Source organism: Gorilla gorilla, chromosome 15, assembly GCF_029281585.2.
Source record: "Gorilla gorilla gorilla isolate KB3781 chromosome 15, NHGRI_mGorGor1-v2.1_pri, whole genome shotgun sequence".
Classification (NCBI taxonomy): domain Eukaryota; kingdom Metazoa; phylum Chordata; class Mammalia; order Primates; family Hominidae; genus Gorilla; species Gorilla gorilla.
The window spans coordinates 19,419,498-19,444,461 of NC_073239.2; the positions used below are offsets into that span (position 1 = coordinate 19,419,498).

The following is a 24,964-nucleotide window of genomic DNA, read 5'->3' on the forward strand; positions in this document are numbered from 1 at the left end:
CATTTTTTTAAAAGCTATTTCAAAATGACAAATCAACTGAGCTAAAAATATTATCTATAAAATTAATACTAATACAGTTGCACAGTGTTTCTGTCCAAGTATTAAGTAAATTAAGCAGGCCAGGCGCGGTGGCTCACGCCTGTAATCCCAGCACTTTGGGAAGCTGAGGTGGGCGGATCACGAGGTCAGGAGATCGAGACCATCCTGGCTAACATGGTGAAACTCTGTCTCTACTAAAAATACAAAAAATTAGCTGGGCGTGGTGGTGGGCACCTGTAGTCCCAGCTGCTCAGGAGGCTGAGGCAGGAGAAAGGTGTGAACCTGGGAGGCGGAGTTTGCAGTGAGCCGAGTGCCACCGCACTCCAGCCTGGGCAACAGAGTCAGACTCCATCTCAAAAAAAAAAAAAAAAATTGAGCAATGTATGCTACTTTTAAAAGACTTCCCAAAAGACACTGATGACTTTTCATTTTTCATTAAAAAATAAATATATATATTACTTTTTCTTTGAGACTGGGTCTCATTCTGTTGCCCAGGCTGCAGAGCAGTGATGTGATCTTGGCTCAGTGCAACCTCCAGCTCCCATGCTCAAGCAATACCCCTGCCTTGGCCTCCTGAGTAGCTGCACCACTGGTATGAGCCGTCACACTCATCTAATTTTTTTTTTTTTTTTTTTTTGTAGAAGTGGGGTTTCACCGTGTTGCCCAGACTGGTCTTGAACTCCTAGGCTCAAGCGATCACCAGCCTCCGCCTCCCGAAGTGTTGGGATTACAGGCGTGAGCCACTGCACCCGGCCCTGAATAGCACTTCTTTCAAGAAAGTTTCATCTCTATGATGTGGTGATTTATATAACATAATCATGATTACTACCTGCAAAATGGCTGTATGAGTAACCTGACATTTTATATTATTAATTCATTAAGAAAATCTTCTCTCAAATTCAAATAAAATGAAGGGAAACCAAAACTGAATATTTATCCTGTCATAACTATTAGAACTATTACAAAAAGACAAACATTATATGCCTCCTGAGGGAAGTTTGTTTCACTAATAAGTATTATCCTGGGGTGAGAATGGGAGCTGGGGGGAAAAGAGCAGGATTCACAGGACAGGTAGAATATGGGATATATATGAAACAAGATTAACCAACACAAACCATGAAGGATAACTGTCAAACTTGGGTAATACATATATAGGCATTGTGATTCTATTTCTCTACTTTTGTGTATGTTAGCAATCGTTTATAACAAACAGTTAAAAACATATATTGCAAAATAAAAGAGAATATACAGCATTTACTTTCTTATAAAATTCATTGAATAATTATTTCACAGAAGGGAGAAGATAGCGTTTGCCTGTAACTCTCAGCTGCTTTGGCGACCAAGGAAGGAGGATCACTTGAGTCCAAGAGTTCAAGGTTACAATGAGCTATGATCGCGCTATTGTACTCCAGCCTGGGTAATAGACCGAGACTCTGTCTCTAAGAGAAGAAAAAAATTTCAAAATTTCAAAAAAAACAAGCTCAAAACAAAGAAAGGGAAATGTTCACATACCAAAACAAACCATAACAGTCAGTGAGCAGGACTTAACCAAGCAGTCCACGAGAATATGGAGACCAAACTGGCTCAAGGGTTAGAGTTCAACTACACAGATTCTCTCCTTCCTTAAACAGCAATCACATATCTCTGAGCACCTGCACAGTGTCTTAGCCAGACACAAACCACCCACCAAGTTGGGTGCAAAAGTTAACTACTTAAGATCAAAACTTCAAGGTGGCATGATCATTTAAGGCCAGCAGTTGAAGACCAGCCTGAGCAACACAAGACCCAGCCTCTACAAACAACAACAATAAAACTTTTTTTAAAAAGTCAAAGGGGGAGATGTTAGCAAAATAGTGGAGTAGAAAAATGTATGCTCTTGTTATCCCAGAGAGAATTTTTTAAAAAACCAAAGCAGAAACTGTCTGAACCAACTTTGCTGGCTGGAGCTATAGAAAACAGTCAGAGGTTTACAGCAACCAAAAAAAACATCAAATCAAGAAAAACTCATCTTCAAAATGATAGCACAGTATTATATGGCTTTATTCACTTGCTCTTCCCCCATCCCCTACCTGGTGCAGTGGAGGTCTTGTACTTGAAGCAGTTCCCTCCCTCTAACTAGAGGGAGCAGAGTAGATCTGATAGACAAATTGTTGTGCATGTCTGTGCTGACCTGTCTAGGGGATGTTTAAAGACTGACACAAGGCACTCCTCTGTTTCACCTAGCTCAGAACTCAGGTAGGAAAAGTGGCAGGTACTGCTTGTACAGGCTGCAAAGTGACAACAGATCCACAGAGACCCAGGCCTAGAAATGACTGGGGAAGACATATGACAGACCATCTATGGCCTGAAAGAGAAGCTGGAGCAAGACTTTCTGGGAAATTAACACGTGACCACATGACAAGCAGCCAAGTATACCAGGGAATCTAGAAAGCCAGCACATGCCCAGGCAAGAGGCATTCCCAGAAAAGACCTGAGATCTTAAACTTTCACCTCAGGATGATCCCCTGGATCAGATTAAGCCTAACTAAGGGCTAAAGGAGTGTCCCAGCACAAAGCAATTTGCAAAGACTGAAAGAGGCCCTGGCATTCAAGGAAAACTCTATAAAAACACACTAGCTGAACATGAGCTAAAGGAACAGCTGTCACTGATCACACACAACAAGGAACAGTGTGCACAAATAATTTGGAGGCCAGGCATGGTAGCTCACACCTGTGATCCCAGCACTTTGGGAGGCCGAGGCAGATAGATCACCTGAGATCAGGAGTTCAAGACCAGCCTGCCCAACATAGAGAAACCCCGTCTCTACTAAAAATACAAAAAATTAGCCAAGCGTGGTGGGGCATGCCTGTAGTCCCAGCTACTCAGGAGGCTGAGGCAGGAGAATCGCTTGAACCCGGGAGGCAGAGGCTGCAGTGAGCCGAGATTGTACCAATGCACTCCAGCCTGGGTGACAAGGGTCTCAAAAATAATAATAATAATAATTTAGAAAAGCCTCAAAAGAAACACACTACTACTGCCTTCAATAGACAAAAAAAGTGGGAGGGGGGGCTTGATTAGACATTTCTCCAAAGAAGACATACAAATGGCTAATACACACATGAAAAGATGCTCAACATCATGAGCTATTAGAGAAATCTATGTCAAAACCACAATGAGATATGACTCATACCCAGCAAGATGACTATTATCAAAAAATTGAGGCCGGGCGCGGTGGCTCACGCCTGTAATCCCAGCACTTTGGGAGGCCGAGGCAGGCGGATCACAAGGTCAGGAGATCAAGACCATCCTGGCTAACACGGTGAAACCCTGTCTCTACTAAAAATACAAAAAAAAAAAAAAATTAGCCGGACGTGGTGGTGGGCACCTGTAGTCCCAGCTACTCAGGAGGCTGAGGCAGAATGGCCTGAACCCATGAGGCGGAGTTTGCAGGGAGTCGAGATTGCGCCGCTACACTCCAGCCTGGGTGACAGAGTGAGACTCCGTTTCAAAAAAAAAAAAAGAATTCAGCTAAGTGGACCACATTAGACCTCTATCAGTACTGCAGGGACCAATAAATGAGTAGTAACTAGAATCGAAGCCTACTATATTTTAGGCTTTGCTAACACTTTAACAAAAGCAACTGTCAGGAATTAAATTAAAGGTTTGGGGCCAGGTGTGGTGCCTCATGCCTGTAATACCAGCACTCTGGGAGGCTAAGACAGGAGAATTACTTGAGGCCAGGAGTTCAAGAGCTGCCTGGGTAACATAGCCAGACCTCATCTCTACAAATAATTTAAAAATTAAAAATTAAGGCAAAGCATGGTGGCTCATGCCTGTAATACCAGCACGTTGAGATGCCAAGGTGGGTGGATCACTTGAGCCTAGGAGTTCGAGGCCAGCCAGGGCAATACAGCAAGATCCCACCTGAACAAAAAAAAAAAGAAAAGAAAAGAAAAGAAAAAAAGAAGGGACCAGACAATATTGAAGATGAAGCTCACTGCAGCAGATTGTTCACCTCTATTTTCAAGAAAAAAAAAATTATCGTGACCATGCCCTAACTGAACAGGACCAATGATTAACAGCAGAAACAATAACTAACACCACAGACGTCTCAATGGAATCAGCTTACACAATTCTGATTGAAGAATAAACCTGAGCAAACTTTCTACCCGATGGGTGCCAAAACCATTGTACCCAGATCAGCTGCAGACAACAGCAGAGCTTTCAATGGAAATTTTAAAATAAGTAGGATCAAGATCCTGAAGTATTTCTTTGAAGACTGTAACAGAGATAAACATGGTTTTATACCAGTATGATCCTGAAGACCAAGTCCAACCAAAGCAATGGCTACCAAAAAGTGAAAGTGGTCCAGTCAAAGCAAAAGTGGACTGGTCAAGAGCAAAGGCCATGGCAACAGTTTTTTAAGATGTTCGAGGCATTTTGATTGTTGACTTTCTAGAAGGCCAAAGAATGACAACATCTGCTTATTATGAAAGTGTTTTGAGAAAGTTAGCTAAAGCTTTAGCAGAAAAATACCTAGGAAAGCTTCACCAGAGAGGCCTCCTCCCCCACAGCAATGCTCCTGTTCATTCCTCTCATCAAACAAGGGCAATTTTGTGAGAGTTCTGATGGGAAATCATTAAGCATTCACCTTATAGTCCTGATTTGGCTCCTTCTGACTTCTTTGTGTTTCCTAACCTTAAAAAATATGTAAAAGGCATTCATTTTTCGTCAGCTAATGATGTAAAAATGACCGCACTGACATGGTTAAATTCCTAGGACCCTCAGTTCTTTAGGGATGGACTAAATGGCCGGTATCATTACCAACAAAAGTGTCCTGAACTTGATGACACTTATGTTGAGAAATAAAGTTTATATTTTTTATCTTTTAATTCCATTTTTCCATAAACTTTTTGAAGCCTCCACATATAGAATAAACTTTTTCAAAAAGTTAAAAGCTTTCTGAAAAAATATGAAAGTTAAATACAGCCAACTGACTTCTTATTGGGGCCAATTTATATTTAAATTGCACTCAGGCCACAAGTACCTGATGTTAACCTTTGTAGTGTCTGTATTAACACTGGCCCCAACAATCAAAGAACGACTGGAAATTTTAGGGAGTACTGAATTACTGAATCAAGCCCAAATAGTGTTTTCAGTAGCATTTCATCATGATGAAATACACGTGTTACCCCAAATAGTGACACTAGAGGGTGCTCTCTTCCAAAAGACTGGTCAAGACTGGCATCAATTTAAAAAGATGAAGCCATACATGCATGGAGTGGATGCCTCACTAAGCTGATGAAACAGTATACACCTCAGCTACACTGGAGAAGACTTATATACTCACTTAGGATGACTACTGAATAGTTTAATCACTGTATAATCTGGGAATTTTAGAGTGGCCAGATTTTAATCTTTCTGCTTTGGCAGCATGATATAGCAATGGGATTGCAGGTTCATTAAAAGAAGTAAATGAAAATCAAATTTGCTTGATCTCCAGAATTAGAAAATATGTTGGCAGGCTGATTTAAAGGCCCCAACTGACATGATACTTATGAAAAATTGAGGAAAAAAAGTGAATTTGGTCTTAGAAAAGTGATACATGCAAGTAAATGCCTCCATCAATGCAAGTAAATGCCTCCATCAATACTATAAAAAGGTACAAGTATTGCTGAAAGAGAAGAAAAAAATAGTCAAAATGGTAAGAGGATATTAAAAGGTACAAGTATGTGTTGACAGAAGAGGAAAAAGAATAGTCAGAAGGGTAAGATGACATTAGAAGACTTGTGAAGAGATATAGTTGCAATTTCCATTTTCCCATTGGATGGCTCAAGTCCTGGTGATCACTGGAATACTAGTATGTTTCTCCTTTTATATAAAATATTGAGAAAAAATGTGAGACAAATTATAAAAAGATGACTGAACATGTGTAGCAAGATACTAATAAGGGACAGAGAGTAGACTGTGAAGAAAAGAGTTAAGCTGATCTATACCTTAACCAAAACTCCTTATAAACCCTGATGTATGAAATTTATTAGCTGAGTGATAATTCTTCAGTTAGTAACTTCTTTTAACTTCTATTTTCTAGGTATTACTTGTATTCACAGTGTATCTTTATATCATTGTATACTATAAAACAGTATACATTAGGTACACTGCAGAAGTCAAGCATGATTTATATGCCAAACAATAATAAAATATTTTTTATTTTTTATTTTAATTTTTTTTAGAGACAGTGTTTGGCTCTGTCATCCAGGCTGGAGTGCAGTGGTGTGGTCATAGCTCACTGCAGCCTCAAATTCCTGGGCTCAAGTGATCCTCCCACCTCAGCCTCCTGAGTAGCTTAGACTACAGGCACATACCACCATATCCGGCTACTTTTGTAAAATTTTTTATAGAGATACGATCTCCCTATGTTGCCCAGGCTTTTCTTTAACTCCTGGCCTCAAACGAGGCTCCCACCTCAGCCTCCTAAAGTGCTAGGATAACAGGTGCGAGCCACCACTCCCGGCCTGTACGGCTTTTATTCAGTTTTCTCACTCACACCTCTTTGATAGTAATTTTTTTTTAGTGATTCACCTTTATTGATTGTTCCAAAACATTCATCTTAGTTTTCCTAGAGAGAATGCTTTTTATAATGAAATTTCCATTAGCTTACTTTAATATAATTATATAATTATGATCACAGATACAATTAGTATAAACAGGTTTGAGAACAAACACACCTGATACTACTTTTTAAGTATAGAAATCAACTGGTAAATGCAGAAGTATCTACAAGACATTCATCTATTAGCCTTAGTATCAAGCACACCATAGAAATCAGTCACTATGTTAATATCAGTGGGAATGCAGAACTTCCATTATTTTGGCAAATCATTGAGTGGAAGCCATTTAAAATAATTTCAACTGTATATTGAAAATATTAGCTGGGCACAGTGGCTCATGCCTGTAATCCCAGCACTTTGGAAGGCCAAAGCAGGAGTCCTGCTTGAGGCCAGGAGTTTGAGACCAGCCTGGGAAACACAGGGAGAATCCATCTCTATGAAAAATAAAAACATTAGCTGGGCATGGTGGTGAGTGCCTGTAGTCCTAATTACTCTAGAGGCTAAGGTGGGAGGATCGCTTGAAACCAGAAGTTTGAGGCTGCAGTGATCACACCACTGCACTCCAGCCTGGGCGATACAGCAAGACCTTGTCTCAAAAATAATAATAATAATAATAATAATAATAATAATAATAATAATAATAATAATAAAATCTTTTACAATTTCTTGGTCATTAGAGTACTGACTGAAAGTGTAAGGACAGACCAATAAAAACTCACTAACTCCAACAATCAACTGTACACATTCTCCACAGATAACCGGAAAATAACATATAGATAGATAGACAGAGATATATGGAATAAAATTATATTTTGTCTCTAGTTACATAATGAATAGGTAAAATATTGAATTGTATTACATATTGGTTTACTTAAGTTTAATATTATCTCATCGGCTGCATTCCCTTGTTTGCCATGCAGTAGCACAATATCATTAGTATACAGCGCCATCTACTGGAGAAATAGACTCACTTTGCAAAGCTTATATATCAGTCCTTTTTATTAATTTTGCAGTAAACCTAACAAAACTGACTTTTAGAAAACCCAGCTTTTCATCTATAACATGTAATTACCCACATTTTTCCCAACCAAGATTCTGACCAAAATTTCTCATTTGATAAGTAATATTTATGAATACTTGGGATTTCTTCAACATCTTCTAAAATTTTCCCATAGGAAAAAGAAAAGTGGCAGCTGATTTCTCCAAGGAAAAACTTAGTATTCACGCTGTCCCTTTAAGGAATATGATAAAATATACAAAGTTACTCCACAAGATAGAGATATGGAGCAACACCCTGCAAGCACCACTGTAAAACTCTCTTCAAAGTTCCACTGGTCACAATAACAAACAGCTAGAGACATATACAAAAGCAGAAGCAGCGTTTCTCAACACTTTGTTGACCTTTTCCTATTAATAAATAACATAGTAAAACTTTTTTATTTCTTAAAAATTCGGTGAAAATTTTTAGTCCTGTTAGAGCAGGTTTAAGATTATCAAAATTCACCTCTTAATAATGATTTTTAAATGCATATTTATGTATTTTAATTGACAAGTCACAATTGTATATATTTATGCACAACATGTTGTTTTGAAATATACATTGTGGAATGCCTGCATCAAGCTAATCAACATATGCATTATCTCACATGTCTTTTTTGTGGTGAAAACACAAAATCTACTCTCTTAGCAATTTTTAAGAATATAATACATTGTTATTAACTGTAGTCACCATGTTTTACAATAGCTCTCTTGAACTTATTCCTCCTGTCAAACTGAAATTTTGTCTCCTTTGACCAACATCTCCCCAATCACTCCCATCCCCAACCTTTAGTCCCTGATAACCATCATCTTCCTATTTCTAAATCCAACTTTTTTAGATTCTACATATAAATGAGACCATGCAGTCTTTTTGTGACATATATAGTTTTAATGTAAAAATATTTTAATCCTTAATGTAACTAAACTTTGAGCCAAACCCCATTTTTGAATCATGACATAAAGTATGTAAATTTAATTCAATAAAAGCCCCTAAAATCAATCACCAGCATAAAGAAGTATATAATCAGTAGTGACCGTAACAGATTTTTCCTCCTAATAGTTTTATTTCTACATCGCTGCATAAACTCAATATGGAATTTAAGTATATATCTCTTCATGTTGTTGACTTAATTTAATAATGTTAATTGGTCTGCTACTCTGTAATGTTAATTCATATAACCAATGGGCTTTTTGGTTTTTGTTTTGTTTTTTGGTTAGTTTAGTCTTAGTGGCAAAAATGAATAATGGGCTTGGCTGGGTGCAGTGGCTCACACCTGTAATCCCAGCACTCTAGGAGGCCAAAGGCAGATAGATCACTTGAATCCAGGAGTTTGAGACCAGAATAAGCAATATGGCAAAATCTCGTCTCTACAAAAAATACTAGCTGGGTGTGGTAGCACACGCATGTAGTCGCAGCTACTTGGGGGCTGCAGTAAGAGATCACTTGAGCCAGGGAGGAGGTTACAGTGAGCTGAGATCACACCACTGCAGTCTAGCCTGGGCAACAGAGTGAGACCCTGTCTCAAACACAAACACACACAAATTAATCTTTTAATAATATTTATAAATTTAACAATGCACTCATTCATGTCTCTAGTGCCTGTTTTGCACAATACCTAGAAAAGTATATATATGTTTAAATAAGCTATACACTGTAAAGATGTTTGATGAAATTGTTGACTTATTTTAGAAACTTTACCATTTTCAATCTATTAACTTTTCTTTATTGGTCAGGATACTTATTTTACCAAATCAAATCTATTCATTTATTTAGAGACAGGGTCTCACTATGCTGACAAGGCTGGTCTCAAACTCCTGGCCTCAAGCAATTCTCCCGCCTTGTCCTCCCAAAGTGCTGGGATTACAAGTATGAGCCACTGTGCCTGGCCACAAATTGTTTTCAGTATTTCTTCTTTTGGGTGCCTTGCAACACTAATTACACACGAAAAATGTGAAGCAAAGTATTTTTGATAAGTTGATTTTTTAATTATTGTTTCAGACCTTTAACCCGACCTGAAGAGAGAAGATAAATATAGTATCAGTGGTTGAAAGAAACATAATTTGCTTCCTAAAGAAAGACCTACATTTCATAGGTAACCCAATACAAAGTTTTCTGCTACTCTCTGGGTCATGGTGCCATCATGTCATTACCATCATCCCTAGACCCTAGCAATAAACTGTTTGTTCTATTTACGAGGACAAGAAACTAAACGGTTTTTTAGGTAAGGTAAGGTTGGAGTTTTTGTCCTAAAAATGTTTTAATCAGAAGTCAGGAAGGTGTCCAGTTCCCCTTAAGACAATGAACTGCAAAAGGCTGCCGGTTCTCTTCCCCAAAATCCACCTGGAACTACTAAAAAAAAAAAAAAAGAAAAGAAAGAAATCATTGACCTGAGGAACCAACCAAAAAATTCAAGAAATCTGTGTGTCAACTGTCTTGAAATAGGGTTGGGGGCCACCTCAGGTGAAAGGTAGACACTGGTGATGCTGAAAGAATAGGTGAGAGAAAAATGTGTAATGTGTATGGTTCTTAAGTCCCCGATGTTGCCTTAGGTCAATCATTGTCTGTCCCACCAATACAGAAATCCACAGCAACAGCCCAAGCAGCAAGTGCCAAATGGTACTGTCAAGGCAGGGTAAAAATCTTGCTGGAGTAATGAAAAGAGATGAGATCTAACCATCATTTCCTCTCCTACTCTGTCCCTTTCCAAATCCCCATCCTAGTTGGATTATAACCATAGCAGTTCCTATTAAATGTGCAGGAAAATCATATTTCCTAGCCTTATTTATATTTTGGTCACTTGAATTGTAGACAAAATAGTGTGGACAGATGTGATACAAGCCAATTTCAGGACTTACCATTAAAGGCATTCTATGGGCTCCTTTAGCCTTCTCTTCCACAACAACCTTGAGAACCTTGTGATGGTGGCATCACAAGATAGAAAGAGCTTTAATCTCTAAGCCAAACTCTGTATGAGTGAAAAACTTGTGTTGTATTAAGCCATTATTTGGGTGTTATAAGTGCAAGATAGTCTCTCCTATCCTGGTACACAACTTAAAGAGATTGCCAGCCTACTTCCCTCAATGCTGACTAAAGGAGTTCCCTGTTGCAATAACAACAAATGTCAACAGTGATTCTGTGGTGCCTGAGACTCAATAACCTCCAGCTCACCCCACTTCCACTTGTGAAAATACACACACACATACACACATACACACATACACACACACAAACACACACACCACACACTTCATGTTTTAGACCTTGGATGTGTCTCTGTTCTGCTGCACCACCATTTCCAAACCCCAGATATGAGGAGAGATAGTATACAGTGACTCTGTATAGGTTAAATAATTAACTACACTTAAAAAAATTCGAATTATTGAATACATGAATAGACTATACAGTGTTAATTGATCACCTCTTTGGGGGAAATGCACCATTTCATTTGAACAGCAAGCAGTCTCTAAGAAGCAGGAAAAGGCAAGAAACAGATTCTCCCTAAGAGATGCTAAAAATCCCCAGCCCTACCTCCATTTTCATTTTAGCCCAGTGAAAATTATTTCATATTATTGACCTCCAGAACCATAAGATAATAAACTTGTGTTGTTTTAAGCCACCCAATTAGTGATTTTTTACAGCTGTTACAGCAGCAGTAGGAAACTAATACATATGCCTTATGAGTTCCCTAGCTCTCACAGCACCTCATATATTCAGAGACATTTTCAGCTTCTTACAAAACAAATTCAAGAGGCAGCATCACAGTCAAGAATTAACTGGACACTGAATTCTTAATAATCAGGAAGCTGCCAAAAATCTTATCTCCAAACTCCCAAGGAGTATTTCTCACACTACCCAGAAAGGAGTCCTAAGCCAGCATGTTAGCTGAAAGGTAAAACACTTTCCTTTTTTTTTTGAAATAGGATCTCACTCCACTGCCCAGGCTGGTGTGCAGTAGTGCAACCATGGCTCACTGCAGTCTTGAACTCCCAGGCTCAAGCAATCCTCCCATCTCAAGCCTCCTGAGTTACTGGGACTAAAGGCATGCATGCACCACCACACCCAGTGATATGGTTTTGCTGTGTCCCCACCCAAAAGTCATCTTGAATTGTAGCTCCGATAATTCCCTCATGTTGTGGGAGGGACCCAGTGGGAGAAAATCGAATCGTGGGGGCGGTTTCCCCCATACTGTTCTCGTGGTAGTGAATAAGTCTCATGAGATCTGATGGTTCTATAAGGGGGAACCCCTATTGCTTGGCTCTCACTGTCTTCTCTTGTCTGCTGCCTTGTGAGACGTGCCTTTCACCTTCCACCGTGATTGTGAGGCCTCTCTATCTACGTAGAACTGTGAGTCCACCACATGGAACTGTGAATCCATTAAACCTCTTTCTTTTGTAAATTGCCCAGTCTTGAGTGTGCCTTTATCAGCAGCATGAAAGTAGACTAATACAGCAAATTACTACCAGCAGAGTGGGGTGCTGCTGTGGATACCCAAAAATGTGGAATCAACTTTGGAACTGGGTAATAGTCAGGGGTTGGAACAGTCTGCAGGGGTCAGAAGAAGACAGGAAAATGTGGGAAAGTTTAGAGCTTCCTAGAGACTTGCTGAATGGCTTTGCCCAAAATGCTGACAGCAATATGGACAATAAAGTCCAGGCTTAGGTGGTCTCAGATGGAAATGAGAAACATGTTGGGAACTGGAGTAAAGGTGACTCTTGTTATGTTTTAGCAAGAGGCTGGAGGCATTTTGCCACTCCCTAGAGATTTGTGGAACTTTGAACTTGAGAGAGATGATTTAGGGTGTCTGGCGGAAGAAATTTCTCAACAGCAAAGCATTCAAGAGGTGACTTGGGTGCTGTTAAAGGCATTCAGTTTTATAAGGGAAGCAGAGCATAAAAGTTCAGACAATTTGCCGCCTAACCACATGATAGAAAAGAAAATCCCATTTTCTGAGGAGAAATTCAAGCTGACTGCATAAATTTGCATAAGTAATGAGGAGCCAAATATTAATCCCCAAGACAATGGGGAAAATGTCTCCAGGGTATGTCAGAGGTCTTCACGGCAGCTGCTCCCACTGCAGACCCGGAGGCCTATGAGGAAAAAGTGGGTCAGCCACAGGGTCCCCATGCTGTGTGCAGCCTAGGGACTTGGTGCCCTGTGTCCCAGTTGCTCCAGCCATGGCTGAAAGGGGCCAACATAGAGCTCAGGCCATGGCTTCAGAGGGTGCAAGCCTCAAACCTTGGCAGCTTCCATGTGGTGTTGAGCCTGCAAGTGCATAGAAGTCAAGTACTGGGGTTTGGGAACCTCTGCCTAGATTTCAGAGGATGTATGGAAATGCCTGGATGTCTAGGCAGAAGTTTGTGGCAGGGTGGGGCCCTCATGGAGAACCTCTGCTAGGGCAGTGCAGAAGGGAAATGTGGGGTCAGAGCCCCCACACAAAGTTCCTACTGGGGCACCACCTTGTGGAGCCGTGAGAAAAGGGCCACCATCTTCTAGACCCTAAAATGGTGTAAGTACTGACAGCTTGCACCATGTGCCTGGAAAAGCTGCAGACACTCAATGCCAGCCTGTGAAAGCAGCTGGGAGGGAGGCTGTACCCTGCCAGAATACAAGGGCAGAGCTTCCCAAGACCATGGGAACCCACCTCCTGCATCAGCGTGACCTGGATGTGAGACATGGAGTCAAAGGAGATAATTCTGGAACTTTAATATTTGACTGCCCCACTGGATTTTGGGCTTGCATGGGGCCTGTAGCTCCTTTGTTTTGGCCAATTTCTCCCCTTTGGAATAGCTGTATTTGCCCAATGCCTATGCCCCCATTATATCTAGAAAATAACTAATTTGCTTTTGATTTTACAGGCTCGTAGGCAAAAGGGACTTTCCTTGTAACAGTTAAGGCTTTGGACTGTGGACATTTGAGTTAATGATGAAATGAGTTAAGGCTTTGGGGGACTGTTGAGAAGGCATGCTTGGTTTTGAAATGTGAGAACATGAGATTTGGGAGGGGCCGGGGTGGAACGATATGGTTTAGATGTGCTCCCACCCAAATGTCATCTTGGATTATAACTCCCATAATTCCCTCATGTTGTAGGAGGGACTCATTGGGAGATAATTGAATCATGGGGGTGGTTTCCCCCATACTGTTCCAGTTGTAGTGAATAAGTCTCACAAGATCTGATGGTTCTATAAGGGGAAATCCCTTTCGCTTGGCTCTCACTGCCTTCCCTTGTCTGCCACCATGTGAGATGTGCCTTTCACCTTCCACCACGATTGTGAGGCCTCTCCATCCTCATGGAACTGTGAGTTCACTAAACCTCTTTCTTTTGTAAATTGCCTGGTCATGGGTATGTCTTTATCAGCAGCATGAAAGTGGACTAATACACCCAGCTACTTTTTAAATTTTTGGTAAAGATGGGGTCTCGCTATGTTGCCCAGGCTGGTCTCAAACTGCTGGGTTCAAGCAATCCTCCCACCTCAGCCTCACAAAGTGCCGGGATTACAGACATGAGGCACCACACCTGCCTGGTAAAACACTTTCTAAACAGAGTTCTCTTTCACTCAGTCACTTCCTATAACCAGTTCAGAGATGATTCATATAGAATCATAAAATAAATATTTAGATACAGGTGCTGCCATTTATTAACACTGTAACCTTTGAGAAGTCACTTATTTTTCCTGCTTTAGGGAACTGAGGAGATAAATGGTCATCAAAATGCTAGATTTCACAACCTAGTAAAATCTCCAAAATAAAACTGTTGCCAAGTTTTTATTTCATAAAGGAAGGACTTTAAAAAGAAGGAGCAGTTACCATCTGTAAAAACCAGCCTCTCATAAATTAAAGAACATTTTAGCAGTACATAATTTCAATGACAGCCCTTTAAATTTAATAAATTTAACTTTGTAAAAAACACCCATGAGGGGCCAGGCTGGGCGGCTCACGCCTGTAATCCCAGCACTCTGGGGGACCGAGGTGGGCAGATCTCCTGAGGTCAGGAGTTCAAGACCAGCCTGGCCATGGTGAAACCCCATCTCTACTAAAAATACAAAAAATTAGCCAGGCGTGGTGGTACATGCCTGTAATCCCAGCTACTTGGCAGGTTGAGGCAGGAAAATCGCTTGAACCCAGGAGACAGAGGTTGCAGTGAGCCGAGATCACGCCATTGCACTCCAGCCTGGGCAATGAGAGTGACACTCCATCTCAAAACAAACAAACAAACAAAAAACCCAGGAGGATCCTGAAAAAGATTGTGGTAGAGGCAGTATAGTTTTTGAAACTCCTCATACGTCTATACAGAGCAACCAGGATAGTAGACCCAAACCCATAAACAAAATATTATATTTTTAAATATTAAATATTAATATCTACCACAAAACTAAGTAAACACCAGGCCAGGCACGGTGGCTCATGCCTGTAATCCCAGTACTTTGGGAGGCCGAGGTGGGTGGATCTCTTGAGGTCAGGAGTTCAAGACCAGCCCGGCCAACATGGGAAAACCCCAGGTCTATAAAAAATAGAAAAACCAGCCAGGTGTGGTGGTGCATGCTTGTAATCCCAGCTACTTGGGAGACTGAGGCAGGAGAATCACCTGAACCCAGGAGGTGGAGTTTGCGGTAAGCTGAGATCACATTACTGCACTCCAGCCTGGGCAACAGAGCGAGACTCTGTCTCAAAGGGAAAAAAAAGTAAGTGTGGCCCTCTCTGTCTCACTTTCACCCTTGCTTGCCTTTCCACCTTCTACCTTCCACCATAGATGAAGACCCTCTCTTTATAAATTACGCAGCCTGTAGTATTTGTTATAGTAGCACAGTACCAAGGAGTAGGGCTGTTGCTATATAACAAATATCTCAACATCCAAACGTAGTTTTGGAACTAGGTAATGGGTAGAGGCTGGAAATATTTGGAGGAACAGGCTAGAAAAAGCTTAGATTGACATAAATGGAAAGCTTAGGACAATTCTGTTAAGGGCTCAGAAGATGAGCTGTAGGCCAAGTTTAAAACTTCTTACAAATAACTTAAGAGATCATGATTAGACTCTTGGTAGAAATATGGACAGTAAAGGCTATTCTGATGAGGTCTCAGATAGAAATGAAGAACAAGGCATTGGAAACTTGAGTAAAGGCAATCCTTGTTATAAAGTTGCAAAGAACTTGGTTTAATTATGTCCATGCCCAAAAGGCTTTATGGAAGGCAGAATTTAAGCTCAATGAACTAAGATATCTGGCCCAAGAAATTTCTAAGCAAAATACTGAAGGAGCTGCATGGTTACTTTCAACCAATCTGGGCAACATAGAGAGCTATAACCTCTATAATAAGTTTAAAAAAAAAAAAAAAAGCCAGGCGTGTTGATGCATGCCTGTAGTCCCAGCTACTCAGGAGGCTGAGGTGGGAGGATCACTTGAGCCCAGGAGGTCCAGGCTGCAGTGAGTTGTGATTGTGCCACCACACTCCAGCCACCTGGGAGACAGAGCGAGACCCAATCTCAAAAAAAAAAAAAAAAAGGTAATGTTTTCTCTGTTAGGTTTTGGACTTAATTGGGACCAGTTATCCCTTTCTTCTTATCTATTTCTCTGTTTTGTAACAGTAATGTCTCTCCTATGCCTTTGCCACTTGTATTTAAAAAGCATATAGCTTGTTAATTTCACAGACTCACAGTGGGAGAGGAATCTGCCTTGGGATGATAGCACCTTGAGTTTCAACTGTATCTGATTTGTTTGTTTATTTATTTATTTTTATATCTGATTTCAATAAGACTCTGGAGTTTGGACTTTTGAGTTTATGCTGGAACAACTTTTGGGGCTGCTGTTTATGAGAAGAACATTTTTGTGGAATGAGGAGCAAAATGCCGTGGTTTGAATGTCCCCTCCAAAACTCATATTCAAATTTAACTGCCATGTGATATGGTTTGGTTCTGTATCACCACCCAAATCTTACGTGGAACTGTAATCCTCAGTGTTGGAGGAGGGTCCCTGTGGAAGGTAATTAGATCATGGAAGCAGACTTCCCATTTGCTGTTCTCATGAGAGAGAGTTCTCACGAGATCTGGTTGTTTTAAAGTGTATAGCACTTCACCCTTTCCTCTCTCTCTCTCTTGCTCCACAATGTGAAGATGTGCCTGCTTCCCCTTCACCTTCTACCATGACTGTAGGTTTCCTGAAGTCTCCCCAGCCATGCTTCCTGTACAGCCTTTGGAACTGTGAGTCAATTAAACCTTTTTTCTTCATAAATTATCCAGTCTCAGGTACCTCTTTATAGCAATGTGAGAACGGACCAACACACCACGTGACAGTATTAACAGGTGGGACTGTTAAAAGGTGATTAGGTCATGAGGGTTCCACCCTCATGAATGGATTAATAACATTATCACAAGAGTAGTTTTGTTCAATGGGCCTGCTCTTGTTCTCATCTTTCCACCTGTTGCCATGAGATGACAAGCACAAAGGCCCTTGCCAGATGCCAGCACTATGCTCTTGGCTTTCCAGTCTCCAGAACCATAAGTCAAATAAGTTTCTGTTCATGATCAGTTACCCAATCTGTGAGATTCTCTTATAGCAACACAAGATGAACTAAGGCAGGTACATTTACATGTAGAACCTGAGCTTCCAGAACCAACCTGTTAGTAATCATGAGACAAAATATTTTCAAATGAGATTTTAATTCTTAAAAAAAAAAAAATTAACAAAGCATAGGCATCTAAATATGTGTCGGTACGGCTTAGGCAACACAGCAAGACTCCATCTCTATGAAAAAACTTTTTTAAAACAATTAGCTGGGCGTGGTGGTGCACACCTGTATTCCTAGCTACTGAGGAGGCTGAGGTGGGAGGATTGTTTCAGACAAGGAGTTCGAGGCTGCAGTAAGCTATGATCATGCCACTGCACTCCAGCCCGGGGGACAGAGGGAGACTCTCTATTAATAAGCAAATAAACAAATAGAGACATGTAGGTAGATTTTAATTTAAAATAAGATGAAAATTAATTACCTGCATGAAATAAAGACAATAGAAATTAAGATGCTGAAATCCTAAAACCAGTTTCTTACTTGTAAAGAATCAAAAGGAAATTGTGACAGTGCATTTTTGTACATGAACTTTCTAAGCTGCAGTTCACTTACCCAAATGAATTAGAATAATCTAGCCCACTGTGCCAGCTCATGCCACTGAATAAAATGTTCTACTTTGGGATATCATAAGCTATAACACACAATATCTGCACTCCCATGCTGGCAATAAGCTGTTTGACATAAATTAAGGAAGTGGCTTCAATTTACATTAAACTTAAAAGATAATAAAAGTATTAAAGTACTAATTACTTTCAAGACATGCTGCTTAAAGAAGAAGTTTGTCATACTTCAAAAAATAATTCATTAAAAAGAAGGAATTTTGATGTTTAAATTTTTTTTTAGATTATATGTACATGTTTGAGACAATGCAAAACAGCATTTCAGCATTCAAATGCAAAAAAATATCCACAGGAAATTACCTTTCAGATTCCCTCCAAGAATGTAACGTAATAATACAAAAGTTTTTCTAATTATGTGACGAACACTTATATCCTTATACCTTAAAATAAAATTAAAGGATCTTAGGTCACATTTGATAAAACGATACATTCTAAAATCAAAATGTTATTTAAAATAACAAAAGGCACACAAAGTAAAAACATTCCAAAAACTACCCTTTCCTAACGATGTCTTATTTAGGATAATAGAGCACAATGAAAAAAGCATGCAAATACTAATCAAAAGAAAGCAGCGGTGGCTATATTCATATCAGACAATATAAAACAAAGATATTACTCAAACTAAATAAGTACATTAAAAGTTTCAACTTACTAGCTAAACATAAGCAATCCTAAATATGTAAGCATTTAACAAAACAGCATCAAAGTACCTGAGGTAAAAACTGGTGAAAAGAGAAAGACAAATCCATAATTATAGTTGGAAATTTCATCACACCTCTCTCAGTCATCAGAATACATGCTCAGAAAATCAGTAGGGATACAGAAGACTTAATACCTCAGTGACAGAGATCCTTGCCATAGTCAGATGCAGTGATTCACACCTGTAATTCCATCATTTTGGGAGGCCAAGGCAGGGGGACTGCTTGAGCCCAGGAGTTCGAGACCAGTCTGGGCAATATAGTGAGACCTCGTTCCTACAAAACATTAAAAAAATTTTAGGCAGGCATGGTGGCACACGCCTGTGGTCCCAGCTACTCCGTAGGCTGAGGTGGGAGGATCACTTGATCCCAGGTTGAGGCTGCAGTGAACAGTGATCGCACCTCTATACTGTACTCTAGCCTGTGTGACAGAGCAAAATCCTGTCTCAAAAACATAAAAAATAAATAAAAAGGATCTTGCCTTGACCAAACTTTAATGAGGCTCCTTTGAACCCTTTACTATACTAGCCCTCAACCTTTTGGGTTTCTGTATCTGTCTCTGCATCATCCAGTTTTAGCAAGAATTCTGCTAAGTCAGTTTACCGAGAATCCTCCATCTTTGATCACCGTAGCCTGACTTCAGCAAGAATCCTGTCAAGTTGGTTTAACCACAATCTTCTCTAACCCTGATGATTCCTGTTAGTAACTTTCCATCCACTGATCCCCTCCCTGCTCCTTAGCTGTAAAGTCCCATTTGCCTATGCTCATGGGAACCCAACCCACTTCTATATTGGGGTTTCTTTTCCCCTATTGCATTAGTTCCTAAATAACATCTGCTTTTACCACCTTAACTATTAATATTACCCAGCTCTGGTTTTCTTTTTTCTTTTTTTTTTTTGAAATAGGGTCTCACTCTGTTGCCCAGGCTGGAGTGCAGTGGCGCAATTATGGCTCACTGCAGCCTCAAATTCCTGGGCTCAAGCAATACTCCCACCTCAGCCTCCTGACTAGCTGGGACTACCACACCAGGCTAATTTTTCTATTTTTTTATAGAGATGGAGTCTCTTCATGTTGCCTATGCTGGTCTTGAATTCCTGGGCTCAAATGATCTGCCTAACTCAGCCTCTCAAAAGTGCTAAGATTCTGGGTGTGAGCCATCACACACAGCCTCTGTTTTTCTTAAACATCAATCCATTTGACTTAACATTTATTTAAAAACCCCATTCAACAATGGCAGAATACACTATATTTTCAAGTGCACATGATGCATTTACCAAAAAAGACCCTATTCTGGGCCATCAAACAGACCTCAACACACTTATAAGAGATAAAATCGGCCAGGCGCAGTGGCTAACGTCTGTGATCCCAGCACTTTGGGAGGCCAAGACAGGAAGATCACTTGAGGTCAGGAGTTCCAGATCAGCCTGGCCAACATGGTGAAACCCCACCTCTATTAAAAAAAAAATACAAAAATGAGCCAGGCATTTTGGTGCACACTTGTAATCCCAGCAACTCGGGAGGCTGAGACATGAGAATTGCTTGAATCTGGGAGGTGGAGGCTGAAGTGAGCTGAGATTGTGCCACTGCACTCCAGCCTGGGCAACAGAGTGAGACTTTGTCTCAAAAAAAAAATAATAATTTAAAAAAGATGAAATCATGAAAATTATGTTATCTTACCACAATAACTAAAAATAGAAAAGAAATAAACTAGAAATCAGTAACAGAAAGATAAGCTGAAAAATCCTTAAACAATCCCAAATAACCCATCGTTCTAAAATGGAAGCTAAAAGGGAAACTTCTGAACGAGATAAAAACGGAAACACATTTTGAAAACTAGATAATTTTTTTAAATGTGAGATGTAGCTAGATCAATGCTTAAAAGTAAATCCATAGTACTAAGAGCATATTTTTAAAAAGAAGGAAGGCCTCTAACTAGGACTTACAGTACTATGTTGAATAACAGTGGTGAAAGTGGGCATCCTTATCATGTTCCAGATTTCAGAGGAAAGAATTTCAGTTTTTCCCCATTCAGTATGATACTAACTGTGGGTCAGTCATATCTGGCTTTTATTATGTTGAGGTATGTTCCTTCTATATCCAGCTTTGTGAGGGTTTTTACCAAGAAGGGAAGCTGAATTTTATCAAATCTTTTCAGTGTCAATTGAAATGATTGTATGGTTTTTATCCTTCGTTCTGCTCATATGATGTACACATTGATTGATTTGCGTATGTTGAGCCATCACTGTATCCCAGGGAAAATCCCACTTGGTCATAATGAATGATCTTTCAAATGGATTGCTGAATTCGGTTTTAGTATTTTGTTGAGAATGTTTGCATCAATATCCATCAGAGAGATTGGACTGTGGCTTTCTTTTTTTGATGTGTCTTTGTCTGGTTTTGGTATCAGGGTAATTACGACCTCAGAGAATGAGTTTGGAATATTCCCTCCTCCTCTATTTTTCAGAATAATTTGAGTGGGATTGGTATTAAGTTTATCTTCAAATGTTTGTTAGAATTCAGCAGTAAAGCCATCAGGTCTTGGGCTTTTCATCACTGGGAGACTTTTTATTATGGCTTCAATCTCATTACTTATTACTAGCCTGTTCAGGTTTTGAATTTCTTCCTGGTTCAAACATTGTAGGTTGTAGGTATCTCAAAATTTGTCCATTTCTCTAAGATTTTCCAATTTATTGGTATATGGTTGCTCATAGTAGCCACTAATGATCCTTAGAATTTCTGCAGTATCAGTTGTAATGTCTCATTTTCATTTCTGATTTGGATCCTCTCTTTTTTCTTAGTCTGACTAAAGTTTTGTCAACTTTGTTTAACTTTTCAAAAAGCCATATTGTTTTATTGATCGTTTGTATTTTTATTAAAATTTCATTTATTTCTATTCAGATCTTTATTCTTTTCCTCTAGTAATGTTGGATTTGGTTTGCTCTTGCTTTCACAGTTCTTTAAAAGCAATGTTAGATTGTTCATTTGAAGTATTTCCTCTTTTTTAATGTAGGCACCTATAGTTATAAAATTCCCTCTTAGTACTGCTTTTGCTGTATCCCTTAGGTTTTGGTATGTTGTGTTTCCATTATCATTTGTTTCAAGAAATTTTTCAATTTTCTTCTTCATTTCTTCATTGACCCGCTGGTCATTCAGGAGTATATTGTTTAATTTCCAAGTATTTGTCCAGTTTCCAAAATTCATCTTGTTATTAATTTCTAGTTTTATTACATTGTGGTCAGAAAGGATGCTTAATATTATTTCAATTTCTCTGAATGTCTGAAGACTTGTTCTGTGAACTAACATATGGTCTATCCATGAGAATGATGCATGTGCTGAGGAAAAGAATGTGTATTCTGTAGCTCTTCACTTAAATGTTCTGTAACTATCTATTAGGTCAATTTGGTCTATAATGCAAACGAAGTTTGATGTTTCCAAGTTGATTTTCCGTCTGGAAAATATGTTCAATACTGAAAGTGGGATGTTGAAGTCTCCAGCTATTACTGTATTGAAGCCTATCTCTCTCTCTTTATCTCTAATATTTGCTGTATATATCTGAGTGCTCCAGTGTTGGGTGCATATATATTTTAAATTGTTATATCCTCTTGCTGAATTGACCCCTTTTTCATTATATAGTGACATTGTCTCTTTTCATAGTTTTTGTCTTGAAATCTATTTTGCCTGGTATAACTAGCTCCTTTGTGGTTTCTGTTGGTATAGAATAGCTCTTTCCATCCCTTTCTTTTCTTCCTTTTCTTCTTTTTTTTTTTTTTTTTTTTTTTTTTGAGATGGAGGTTTGCTCTGTCACCCAGGCTGGAGTGCAATGGCATGATCTTGGCTTACTGAAACCTCTGCCTGCCAGTTCAAGTGATTCTTCTGCCTCAGCCTCCTGGGTAGCTGGGGTTGCAGGTGCCTGCCACCATGCCTGGCTAATTTTTGTATTTTTATTAGAGACAGGGTTTCACCACATTGGCCAGGCTGCTCTCAAACTCCTGACATCAGGTGATCTGCCTGCCTTAGCCTCCCAACATGCTTGGATTACAGGCGTGAGCCATCACATCCGGCCGATCCCTTTATTTTCTGTCTGTGTGTCTTCATAGGTGAAGTGTGTTTCTTGTAGGCAACAGATTAACAGGTGTTGTTTTTTCATCAATTCAGCCATGCTATGTCTTTTGACTGGAGAGTTTAGTCCATTTATATTCAACATTGTTATTGATGAGTAAAAACTTACTCCACCTACTTTATTTGTTCTTTGGTTGTTTTACAATATTCTCTTCCTTCTTTATTTCCATCCTATCTTCCTCTAGTGAAAGTGATTTTCATTGGTGATGTCATTCTTGCTTTTTATTTTTTTGTGTATCCATTTTATGTTTTTGGGTTTGAGGTTACCATGAGCTGTAGCGACCAGCCCCACAGGGTCGGAGGGTTTTTCTCCCCGTGTGCGGAGACAAAAGATCGTAGAAAAAAAGACACAAGACAAAGAGATAAAAGAAAAGACAGCTGGGCCCAGGAGACCACTACCACCAAGACACAGAGACCAGTAGTGGCTCCAAATCCCAGGCTGCACTGTTATTTATTGGATACAAGACAAGGGGGCAGGGTAAGGAGTGTGAGCCATCTCCATTGATAGGTAAGGTCACATGGGTCACGTGTCCATTGGACAGGGGGCCCTTCCCTGTTGGGCAGCCAAGGCGGACAGAGAGAGAGAGAGAGAAGACAGCTTACGCCATTATTTCTGCATATCAGAGACTTTTAGCACTTGCACTAATTTTGCTACTGCTATCTAGAAGGCAGAGCCAGGTGTACAGGATGGAACATGAAAGCAGACCAGGAGCGTGACCACTGAAGCACAGCATCACAGGGAGATGGTTAGGCCGCCGGATAACTGCGGGTGGGCCTGACTGATGTCAGGCCCTCCACAAGAGGTGGTGGAGTAGTCTTCTCTAAACTCCCCCAGGGAAAGGGAGACTCCCTTTCCCGGTCTGCTAAGTAGCGGGTGTTTTTCCTTGGCACTGATGCTACCACCAGACCACGGTCCGCTTGGCAATGGGTGTCTTCCCAGACATTGGCATTACCGCTAGACCAAGGAGGCCTCTAGTAGCCCTGTCCAGGCGTGACAGAGGGCTCACACTATTATCTTCTGGTCACTTCTCACCATGTCCCTTCAGCTCTTATCTCTGTATGGCCTGGCTTTTCCTAGGTTATAATTGTAGAGCAAGAATTATTATAATATTGGAATAAAGAGTAATTGCTACAAACTAATGATTAATGACAGTCATATATAATCATATCTATGATCTATATCTAGTATAAATATTCTTATTTTATATTTTTTCTTTATTATACTGGAACAGCTCGTGCCCTCGGTCTCTTGCCTCAGCACCTGGGTGGCTTGCCACCCACAATGAGGCTTGCAAATACTATCTATAACCCATTATTTTAACCTGAAAACAACACTATTCTCACTAACAAACAAGCAAAAAGAAAACTAATAAAAACTCTATGCCCTAACTTCATCTACCTGATTTTTAGCTTTTTGTTGTTTCTATTTACATCTTATTGTACTATGTCTTGAAAAGTTGCTGAAGTTACTACTTTTTTGTTGGTTTATCATTTATTCTTTCTACTGAGAATGAGAGTCGTTTACACACCACAGTTACCGTGCCATAGTATTCTGTGGTTTTCTGTCTACTATTACAAGTGAGTTTTGTACCTTCAGGCAATTATTTATTACTCATTAATATCCTTTTCATTCTAATTAAAGTACTCCCTTTAGCACTTCTAGTAGAACAGGTCTGGCATTAATAAAATGCCTCAGTTTTTGTTTGTCTGGGAAAGGCTTTATTTCTCTTTCATGTTTGAAGGATATTTTTGTCAGATATACTATCCTAGGGTATAAGGTTTTTTTGCCCTCCAGCACTTTAAATATGTCATGACACTAACTCCTGACCTGTAAGGTTTCAACTGAAAAGTCTGCTGCCAGCCACAGTGAAGCACCATTGTATGTTATTTCTATTCTCTTGCTACTTTTAGGATCCATTCTTTATCACTGACCTTTGGGAGTTTCATTATCAAATGTCTTGAGATAGTCTCCTTTGGGTTAAATCTACTTGGTGTTCTATAACTTTCTTGTACTTAAATTTTGATATCTCTCTTTAGGTTTGGGAATTTCTCCATTATTATCCCTTTGAATAAACTTTCTGCCCCTATCTCTTTCTCCACTTCCTCTTTAAGGCCAATACCTCTTAGATTTGCCCTTTGAGGCTATTTTCTGGATCCTGTAGGCATGCTTCGTTTTTTTTTTTTCTTTTTTCTTTTGTCTTTTCTGACTGTGTATTTTCAAATATCCTGTCTTCAAGATCACTAACTTTCTCCTACTTGACAACTTCTGCTATTAAACGACTTAGATGTATTCTTCAGCATGT

At 39.7% G+C, this 24,964-nt stretch overlaps 1 protein-coding gene across 28 annotated transcripts in view; it reads right to left on the reverse strand.

Annotated features, from left to right (window-relative positions):
• MIPOL1 (mirror-image polydactyly 1) overlaps positions 1-24,964 on the reverse strand; it is a 363,261-nt gene that overhangs the window by 322,173 nt on the left and 16,124 nt on the right. For 14 of the 28 annotated variants that reach the window (XM_055360785.2, XM_055360797.2, XM_055360795.2 and 11 more), the window contains one exon: positions 18,680-18,818. The exons of the other annotated variants lie outside the window; for them this stretch is intronic. The gene's annotated coding sequence lies outside the window, so the exon portion shown is untranslated. The remainder of the gene's footprint in view (positions 1-18,679; positions 18,819-24,964) is intronic. 28 annotated transcript variants of the gene reach the window in all.